Genomic DNA, 10,856 nt, shown 5'->3' with positions numbered 1-10,856 from the left:
TCCTTTTGGCCAACAGTTAAAACGAATGATAAGTGTGTCTGTGTGTGCGCTGCCTTGATTTCAGACAGAGCATTGAGTTTGTTGAGGAAATGAAGTTGAAGTCTGCTTCAATCCCTGCTTCCTTAACTTTAAATGAAAAAGGGAAACTGCTCCTCGTTTATATATTAATATGACTAAAATGCGATGCGTCCATTTTTGTCCTCAGTGTTCCTCAGCACTCATACTGTGCTGCAGCTGATCCTGCATGTAGTCTGGCTCCAGTCAAGCGCAGCGCTGTCAGAGGTGATCCGCATCAGTCCAAGCTCGCCACCTAGCGGACACAGTGACGCCTGTTCTGCCTCCAAAATTGGATTAAAGAACAAGCATGAACATGACCTCCCTACCATTACATGGTATTGCACTTTGAGATATTGACAATGCCTGTTTTGTGATCAGTGGCAAGCTTGTATTGGATTATTGTTGCCATTATTCTAATATTACCAAGGCTTTATGGGTATTTATGATGAAATGTGCACAGGGATTCATCCATCAGTACAGAGCAGACATGGTGTTGTGGTGTTGCAAATGTAAATGTGCAGGAATTGATGTATCTTCTGCAGTTTTTCTTCAAACAGAGGCTGCATTGTTGATGTTTGAGAAAAAGCCAACTGTGTCCAGGTTTGGGTTAGGGGTTTTGCCCAAGGTGCTCTCACTCTTGGATGTCCTCCTACACAGGTCTTCTATTGCTCCCATGAGATGTGCCCATTGCAGTGGCAGCCAGGCAACCTTTTAATGATCAGCAGAGAAGATTGTCATTGTGTGGGCAGGTTAGGGCATTCTGCATCACCACACACTGCAGCCAGTGAATACAAAGCTTTCCACAACCACAATCAGCACCTTTATAATAGTGTCTTCTTTCCATAGGGCACTGCTCCCTACTTCGTTATAAATGGTTACAAGTCAAAACAGAACTCCATTGCCCATTTTTCTTCTTCTTATCTCATTTCAGAGTCATTCATATACTGTGTACAAAGACAAACATGAATGTGTCTTTGTTTGTCTGTAGCCTCTAGCATGTTTGGCAGATCCCAAGTGCTCTAGTTCCCATTCCTTTTGTAGCTGTCAAACCAACCTTCCAAGACTTGGCTACTATATATTTATTTCCGCCCATACAAGAAAGCATCTAGGAGTTTTCTCATAGGGGTGATCTCACTGCAAATAGACTTGCCATTGTCTCAAATGCTTCTACAGACATAATGTGTCTTTGTTTGTGTATTCTTGCAGATGTCATTCATTCAAAGAAAGAGAGTGTAGTGATTTTATGTAGAGGCCATAAATAGTCCTGATCTTGGATTGCTTAAAGAAATTATGTTAGGTCAAGAAGAATGAGACCGATTTGGGAATAGAAGGAGATGTGTGTTTGTAGGTTTATGAGAGTCTCCTGGGAATGAGATACTGTGCCTTTCTCGGGGTCTCTCCTGCAGAAGTATCTCACCCGGCATAATGAAGCAGATAAAGCACCTGGTGCTCCACCAAAATTGTCTAATTAACCATTGAACATTGATTGTACAATACCACATCCCCAGATGAAGGGCACTTTCCCCTGTTTTCTCCCCTGACAACAAGCCTGGCAACCTTAACAAGCCAGAGGGGTACCTGGAGGGCTGCTTTTGATCTTTTCAAGCAATGCCAAAAAAAGTTTTGCAGACTGTCAACGGCGGACTGTGACGGTGGTCGGGACAGGGTGCGAGTGGGCGGATTGTGTCTCTTGTCTTCCTTTATTTGTGTCACAGTGTTTTTGATTGATTACACTCCCATCGTTTCCTTTATCCTCCTGTCAAACCATCAGCTTTTTTTCCAAGGGGGAAGCGGTGGAACACCCCCACCCCCCCATTCCCGTCCTCTACCAGCCCACTCTGCTTTCTCCAGATGGCATCTGCTGCCCACACATCTGCATTGTGTGCCAATCATGCACACCGACTCCAAAGCTTTTTCTTGTGCAAGCAAACACACACACACACACACACACACACACACACACACACACACAAAAGCTCACTACGATAAACTCACACAAACTTCTGTTATAAACCGATTGGCTGATATTTGCTGACTCCTATTGCCTTTGATCAAAACTGGATATCAATCAGTAATGTCCTGCTCTGATATGGTGGTTGTTCTAACTTTTGAACTGATTGTGTCAGTCTGTGAAGTATTGCTGCTTTTGATCACCTTTTGTTTGCACTTTTGCAAATGTTATGCTTAGCGTTGAGGACTGCTAGCTGAAGGAAAGCGAGGCTTTCTTCCAGAGCAGCCCTACAATCATCCACTGTTATTAGAAGTTGTTGCTGCTCTAATTAGATCAGTTCTCCTGATCAGAAAGTCCAGTTATTATAGTTAATAGTCATGGTGAGTAGTCACAACGTACTAGTATTTGTGTTTTTCTAATGTGTGCATACTGTGTATTCGCTCCCCAGACCAGCGTAGCCCCACACTTTTACACTAATTCAAGAATATGAAATAAAAATGATTGTAAACTTGCAAATTGAGACATGTTTAGTCTTGCCAATATCATTCATGTGTGTTATGTTAATAGAAAAATATTGCTTTGAATATGTATGCAATGCATTCCATCAATATAACTTGATTTAGTCCATTTGAAAAAAAAAGTAAGATATTTGCAGCATTATTGATCTGCACGTCCTCAGTCCTGTCATTGATGTTATTGTATACTTAGTAAATTGTTAATTGTATATACAGTGGAGAAATCTAACTGAGTATCTTATACAAGTATAAGTATATTTTTCTTAAGTACTGAACTTAAGATTAGATTAGATAATACTTTATTCATTACACAATGGGAAAATTCACTTGTTACAGCAGCATTCTTTTTCAGTTAAAAGCCAACAAGTAAGTAAGTACATATTTGAGGTACTTGAACTTTGTTTGAGTATTTCCATTGTATGCAACATAAGTTAAGCGTCAGTGCTCTTGATGACAGAACCATCAAGCTAAACATTGTTTGTTTACTCCCATGTCTGTGGTGGAAGTGAAGGTGTCGGCCATATGGCCTCCTCACTTTGATGCATTTATGCTGGGCTATTGGAACCAATCAGGGCAAAGACTTTTGGCTTGTGTTTACACCTTATGATGGCGACTGGAAGTTAAGAAACAAACATTGTCATTTGAAGATCAGCGCATATTATTGTCAAAATTCCATCAGACAGATCCGGCAATCATGCTCAATCTGTCACATCCCTTCAGGAAGTGCAGCACTCATTTATTGTCAACAAAGTAAAAAAACTCTGACCCCTGTCCCCATCTCATCTTCTTCCACCTCCCTGACTAGTTTGGGCCATTGTTTCAACAAAAGCCCCTAAAGTCCGTCCTGCTGGCCTGTGACCCCCAGGCTACAGGCCCTGCCCACCACCTTCGGATCCCCAGCTTCATGCAGTGTTCCTTGGGCCTGCAGTCAGGAAGACAGTCCCCGGAGGTCAGAATGAGTGGGAGTCAGAAGAGACCAGAGCAGAAAGGGACGATGACATCAAAGGAGCAGCAGGAGAGCAGCTCTGAACAGGAATGTCAGAGATGAGATCAAATCCACTGGACTGGAAATATTGCTCACACAAAGACACGGATGCACTCGTGCACAGAAGCAATATCACTTATTTTATGTGTTGCAACATAATGGGATTTGTTTTTATCTTTGCCTAGGATCTTCCGAATCTCCTGAGGAAGTTTTGCAGTCACAGAAATCACCTGCTACTTCTGCCACTTAATTCCATAAATGACAACTGGAATTGCGTATGTTCAATTTAAAACATTTAAATCTGTCATCAGAGTAACTCCCGAATTCTTTATCAATTGCATGACGTTCTATATCCTCATTTCCTCGGCAATACCTTATATTGTTCTATTTTCACATTTCTTTTTACGCTCTGTCAGCTATTTTACAGTTACAGCACTCAAAACTTCAGTCCACTGTCTACTCTTTATCTCCACGGGACAGCCTTTGGAAATGGTCCCGAAACATAAAGTCTGACTCTCATCATTTCTGTGAAGCTACTGAATTGCATTACTTTCCTTTTCTATTTACATTTACATTTAAATGTAAGGCATTTGGTGGACATTGTCACCCACAGCGATTTACAAACCTGCTCATGATTACTAAAGGCAGACATTTGGTGGCAATCAGAAACATTGCTCTCTGAGTATACCCTGTGGTGCTTGGACTTGAAGATAAATAATAATATTTTTCTTCTTCCACTCCAGTCTCTTACTGTGACATTTCTAATCAAACTAATACGGTAGGCATGGCTGTCTGAGCAGGTGGACCACAACTGACCGCTCCCTAAGCTCCATCCCCCTTAGTTACTGTTGCTGTAGCTGTCAAGCTTTCCCTTCTCAAACGGCACATACTGATACAAAAAAACAGTGGCAAATTTATTCCTCAAGATTCACATCCTGTTTCTTGTTGATGTTTGCAGTTTAAATCAGATATTCCCACAGTTTAAGTCATTCCTTACAAATTTGCTCTTCTGTATTTGCCTTTCAAATGGTGATATAGATAAGACACCACCCTCCAAACACTCTGTACCAAATATTGCTCTTAATAGAGCACTGTACACCGCCTCAACATAATCCAAAGCTTGGCAGGCCTACTCTGTAGTGATAGTTGCTAAGCTATGATTCGGAGCAGGATTATTGAATATTCAGTTGGCACTCTGAATAATGTAGCCATTTACAGATGTGGTGAAGACGTTTTACAGGAAGCACCACACGAGCAAGCTTTCTGCCAGTGTGATACAACTGAATAAAAAGTCAAAAGAAAACCACTACTCCAAAGGAAATGCATTCTTCAGCATAGCCATGTTAACTCTGAAACCCTCCACCCTCCATCCACCATGCAGACTCTATCCCTACGCCCCGCACCATGTCGCTGGCTGTTACTTGACCTATTTGTGCCCCTGCCAACCAGCTCTTTGCCCCCTGATGCTAGTGTGTCAGTCAATAAGCATCACGGCAGGTCTGGCAGTGGAGCCCAGCAGGAGCGCTCTCTCTCTGTGGTGGTAGAAAAGGAACCAAGCTGCAAGAGACCCTTTGTCTCATTTCAGAATTACCTGTGGGTTTTCAAAGCGGACCGTTGTTGTGTCTACCCTGTTGTTTTCCACCCTTCATTTTCCAGTCCTCAGTTGTTATTCTGGGAAATGCCACTGGTTTGAGACTTGGCAGCAGGAGGTATGTACTCACACAGAGGGACTTTCTCTAATGCCACACGGTAATATTACTTCCCTGATCAAGACATATCGATATTGCGTGGCTTTCTCTGGTAAGTCTAAAAGAAATGAATAGAAAGGGCATCTAAAGTGTGCATTTTATGGAAACCTTTATTTCGCAGGCTGTGACTAAGGAGCATGATTTGCAAGTTACTGCTTTTTTATGAAGCGTAAAGGTAGCAAAGTCATATCAAAGTCACAAATTACATTTTGCAACCACATGAAAACCCACTTATCCCACTGTTTTTTTGTAGAAGCATGATTTTTGGTTGTTACAGGGCTGGGTAATGATCCAGCAAACTCTCTTCTGGCTGCCAGATTAAGCTGCTGCCATTAGATGCATTTAGATGTCTGTGGTGGCACAGTCACTCAACACTTAAAGCATCAACACAAGCTACAAATCAGCTACAACTGTAGGCAGCTTTAGAATTTGTTATGTAAAAGATTACACACGAAAAAGAATTTGGCAGCAGCAAAAGGGAATAAGCACTCCAGGGAAGATGATTTAAGGTGTCTCGAAGTTAATTTATGGTGTGGTGTCAAGCACTTCGGAGTGCCTCCTAATCATCATACTTAGAGGAAAACAACTGAGGTGGTGCAGTGACGACAAGCGTATGTACTGTATATGCAAGGCAAGTATCCATCCGTGAGGGACATTACCTTAAACCTTGGTGTAATACTAATGACGTATGTGTACAAATGCACATGTGCAAATGCACACATTGTTTATTTATGCACTTAAATTATGCATACATTTTGGTCACATTGTATTAAACAAAGCTGTGCACAGACATACCCTCTCTGAGACTGAGATACTGTTTTAGAGCACAGATGTAGACACAAGCGTCACAGTCACACAAAAGCTAACACTTGGCTGAACCATCAAACTTGTGAGTTGAGGATGGAGTTTGTTTTCCAACTGATCTCATCTCCTAACTAGAGAATCAAGAGAAGGCACAGAAGGTAGTGGGAGTCTATCAGCACCCAATCAACATTTAGCCCTTAAGCTGTTTCTCTCAGACAAACTCAGACAAATCATGGTCATTTAGTCAATTTATACCTCACACCTATGGCCCTGTTGATATTGCACTAGTGGTTTACAGAAGTGAGACCAAAGTTTCCAGTGGCGTATATTCACAGACAGTGTTGCTAACCAAAACTCCATCTGCCAAATAGAACCCAGTGTCACAACAAGTAGCGTGCAAAACTGGCAGGCGGCCAGCCAATGAATCAGGTAATGATTTATTGATGTTAAATGGTGACACATTCTGTGCTGTCTTTAACTGATTGAATTCATAAATCTGCTTATTCATTACATAGATTGATGCCAATGATGGAACAAAAATAAAAGGTGACAGAAATGTGGGGAATGGAAAGACATCTCATCCATAACCTGAGACAACAACAGCAACACTGTAGTATGTTTGGATGTATTGATTAACAAAACTGATTTGTGGTTGTGATGTTTAGTTATGTGAGTCCCACCCGTCTTAGTCTTTAAGCAAACCAATAAATGACAAAAAAAGGAAATAAATATGTACTTCAGTGTGGATAGTTATGTTATCACTGGTAAAGATCATGCTTTTTCATTAAATAATAAATCACACATATCCATCTGTGTGGTGGACTATATTAAAAACGTCACTCTTGTTAGAGAACACAACTTAAAGCATCTCTGTACTTTGATGTTACTGGGAGATATGTAGATGTCAGGTCCTGGTTGACAGTGAAGACAGAGGCAGCACGTCAGAAGGATCCGTTTCCCACCATGTCTATAACACAAGGAGTATTTCATTCGGCTAGCTGGGGCAACTTTTGCAAAGATTGATTCAGATGGACCAACTTTGCTATTAACCTGTTGCTGCTGCACAGGGTGACACATTGAAAAGTTTGGACATTCAATGGCTGCACCAAGCTTCTAATCACCCAGAGGAATAAATATCAGCCAGATGTGACTGATCCACATTGACACACACACTCACAGTTTCTTAATCAATGTAATTATAAAAATAGGTTTTCTGCTATCTGTAACATTCATTGAGTCATGGTGAGCCTCTGGTCTCCGGGTGCTGTATTCCAAAATGATCCCAGTGAGTTCTATGCCATGAGGTATACAGATTTAAAATGTGAGGGTGGTTATCATGTATCAACAGATACTCTGAAATTTGGTATTCTGGTATCAGAATCAGTATCAGTAGAGTGAAACTCCTAGTCCCCAGACAAAATGGGTCTGATTTTCTATAAATTGTAAAAATGGAGATCATTTGGACAGTCTTTCCTTTAATGTTTTCATGCTGTTGCACTCAGTGATACACAGAAAAAGTGACAGAATTTGTTGTGTGACAATAAAAAAGAGAAATTGAGAGAGAAGTTCAAACCCTTCTTTCTTTTACACCTCTGGACACCTGGTCAATCGCCAATCGCTGCATAAAGAGGACATGATTGTTAGACTGTCCTTTTAGAAAGTTACAAAGATTATTGGATGTAGACCCCATCAAGACGGCTACACCATGTGCTTCCATTTGTTTGTTGTGCTTAGAGCATTACATTACACTAAATATAGCTCCCTCTGGGCTCATGTTCAATAAAATAATATGCTCCGTTTTGGGAAATAGCCTCCTACAGCTTTCAATAACTTCTTTTTACAACCGTTGCCATATGATTAGAATATATTTATTGTCATATGTGCATAACATCCTTTAACTGAGATGTTACCTGCAACAGTGATTCAATGGTACAACCTCTGTATGCTATTTACCAAAATAAGCCAAAAAATGTTCTCTATCAGTTCACTCCAAGGGGATTCATGCACTTTGCAGACTTACAGATTTCTGCTCACTATTTTTCAGTGAAAGCAGAAGAATCATTAACTATTTCAAGGTATCAGTCACATTGCAGAAGCCCATCTAGTCTTGCACAGAGATGGAGCAATGGTAAAGTGAAATATGTTTGTTTAGGCCGGCTATTCTTTTCCTTTCCTCTCTCCCCCTCCTCCTCCTCTTTTGCCTCCTGGGGTCGGGTTGTATTAGCACTATAGGTGTTGATGGACGAGGTGGGTGAGGTAGGGCTGAGCATGGTAATCACCTAGAGGTGGGCTGGTTGCTATGGCGTCCTGCCGCTGAACAGTGACAGCAGCGAGAGCTTATTGAGTTGCACCGAGGAGGCCAGAGCTGTTGAGCTGTCGAGACCACTGAGGATTACGCACACTCATACACACAACACAGTTTGATTTACTATAGCACTAAATACTTTCTATCAGTTGGAATACTCCTCCAACATGACTTCTAACCCTAAACCTAATAATTTGTCCTTTGAAAACAAATAGAACGGGATATAAACAATTACTTCACAATATGTATCTTTTCTTAAAAAGGTCTTTAAATTAAAATGGTTCTCATAAGGAAAGAAGCACAATAATGACACCTACACACACTTGCATGCACACAGTGAGCATACGCACACTAATAGCGAAGTAGACACGCAAGGCACAGTCCAAAAAACCCATGCAAAGACAAAAACAAACTTATTCAAAATAAACATATTCACTGAGAAACCGAGTCATCCAGAGCAACTGACAGCTGCTCACATATTTGTTTGAAATAAGCATATTCAAACACACAGATGGGTAGAGGGAGAGAGTGAACAAGCGAGGGAGGAAGCCGGATCCAGTCACACCAACCATCTAAAACACACAGCAGCACACTTGCAGCATGGGACAATATGTGCTGATAACAAACTGCGCCAGCCCAACACCAAATTTCAAGCTGAGGAGCTGTGGGCTGCCTATGCAGCCTGCTGTCTCCTACCGGAGCCAAACTAACACTAACAGTCATCCAGACATGTGCTGCAAATAAAAAGAGAAGAAGAGGTTTGGTCTGTCAGAATCCAAATATGCACGCTTGCAAACATTCACACAGCCATCCCTAATAAATTCACCACTCTTACTTTGATTCTTATTCAGATGATCTCTCCTTGCAAACACACACACACACACACACACACACATACAGTCACACACACAGGTAGCACATCAGTGCCAAAATAACAATTACCCATCCTGTGCTGTGAGATAGGAGCTGCAGGCCCCTGGAGCAGCCGCCTGTTATTACTTATGTAAATATTGCATGGTAGTGTCTCTATCCAATTTGGAAAAGAATGACAGTATGTATATGTGTGCCAGGGTGGTTTATCTGCATAGGGATGAAGGGAAGAGTAAAGTGTGTGTGTTTATGTGTTTGTGTGTGCTGCATGCGTATTTGTGAAGACATAAAGTATTTCAAGTCATTTCAGTTTAGTGGAATTGGAAGGCAGAAAGACAAGATGTGAAGAACGAGATCATGGAGGGGAGATCCATACATTTCGAAGAGAAATGTGGGTTTTGTTTTTGATGGTTGTGCTTATCACACTTTTGTTAGGAATGGCTTAAGAAAATGAAGAGAAAGTGAGGAGAGACTGTATTTCAAGAGATGATCTCCACAATATGATCTCCATAAAAACATGTTATAATTGTTATTAAAAGATTATCTCTGATGTTAATATTGACAAACAGCAGAGGTACCATCTACATATGACCAGGATTTTTTGGTTCTTTTGTAGTCCGATTATTTTGATCCAACGCGTGTCTATTAGCCATTCAAATGTGCAAAAAAACAATTAAATTGGCACTAAATTAGGCTTTTGCAGATTAAATCATTTAGGACATAACCCTAACTCAATGTAGAGTTGTGGAAATGATAGTTGCATTGTAACTAAGACTGAGGGCCCTATTTTAACGATTTAAGCGCATAGCGTGATGCGCATGGTGCAGGTGCGTTTAGCACGTGTCCAAATCCACTTTTGCTAGTTTGACGGTGGAAAAAAGCATCTGTGCACCAGGCGCATGGTTCAAAAGGGTTGTACTTAGACTCGTCATTAAGTCATGGGTGTGTTTTGGGGTTAACATGCAATAAACAAATCAGAGTGTCATCTCCTTTTCCCTTCATGGCACATTGCTATTATGATGGCGGATTTGCACAGTAATATTTTAGTTTTAATCTTTTGCATTTGTGTGTGCTGCTGCACTTCCCTGTGTTTGTGTAACAAGCATAATCTGCGTGCGCTGGGCACAAGCCTAGGTGCATTTTACTAATGTGCTTTTAAAATAACAATGAAATGCTGCGTTATTGACTTTAGACCAGGTTTTTTTGTTGGTCAATGGCGCGATCACTTTCTGCTGCCTCAAGATAACAATACGGCAAAAATTTACCTGAAAACACTTCCCAGTAAGCCAAGATAAGATGGGCGCAGTTGCATTTGCTATTTAAATGATGTGGGCATGGGACGGGATATTAACAACTGTGTCGGTCTTAAAAAAGCAAAGACGCTTGCGTCGGGCCGTGGGCCCCTCTGCTCTGGGTGTAAGGTAGGGCCCTAAGAGTCTGCATGGCTGAATCCTCATCACAGTTTAGCATATTAGCATGCTAACATTTGATAAACACAGAGTACATATGAGGCTGATGGGCATGCTATTAGTTTAACATTATTTGTTCTTACTCTAAAGTATTGGACAAAATACAATTTTGACGTGATGACGGCGCTAGACGAAAAGTTGAAGTCAAAGTC

This window comes from Etheostoma spectabile, chromosome 3 (genome assembly GCF_008692095.1).
Source record: "Etheostoma spectabile isolate EspeVRDwgs_2016 chromosome 3, UIUC_Espe_1.0, whole genome shotgun sequence".
Classification (NCBI taxonomy): Eukaryota; Metazoa; Chordata; class Actinopteri; order Perciformes; family Percidae; genus Etheostoma; species Etheostoma spectabile.
Note: the sequence above shows the minus strand (reverse complement) of the source record.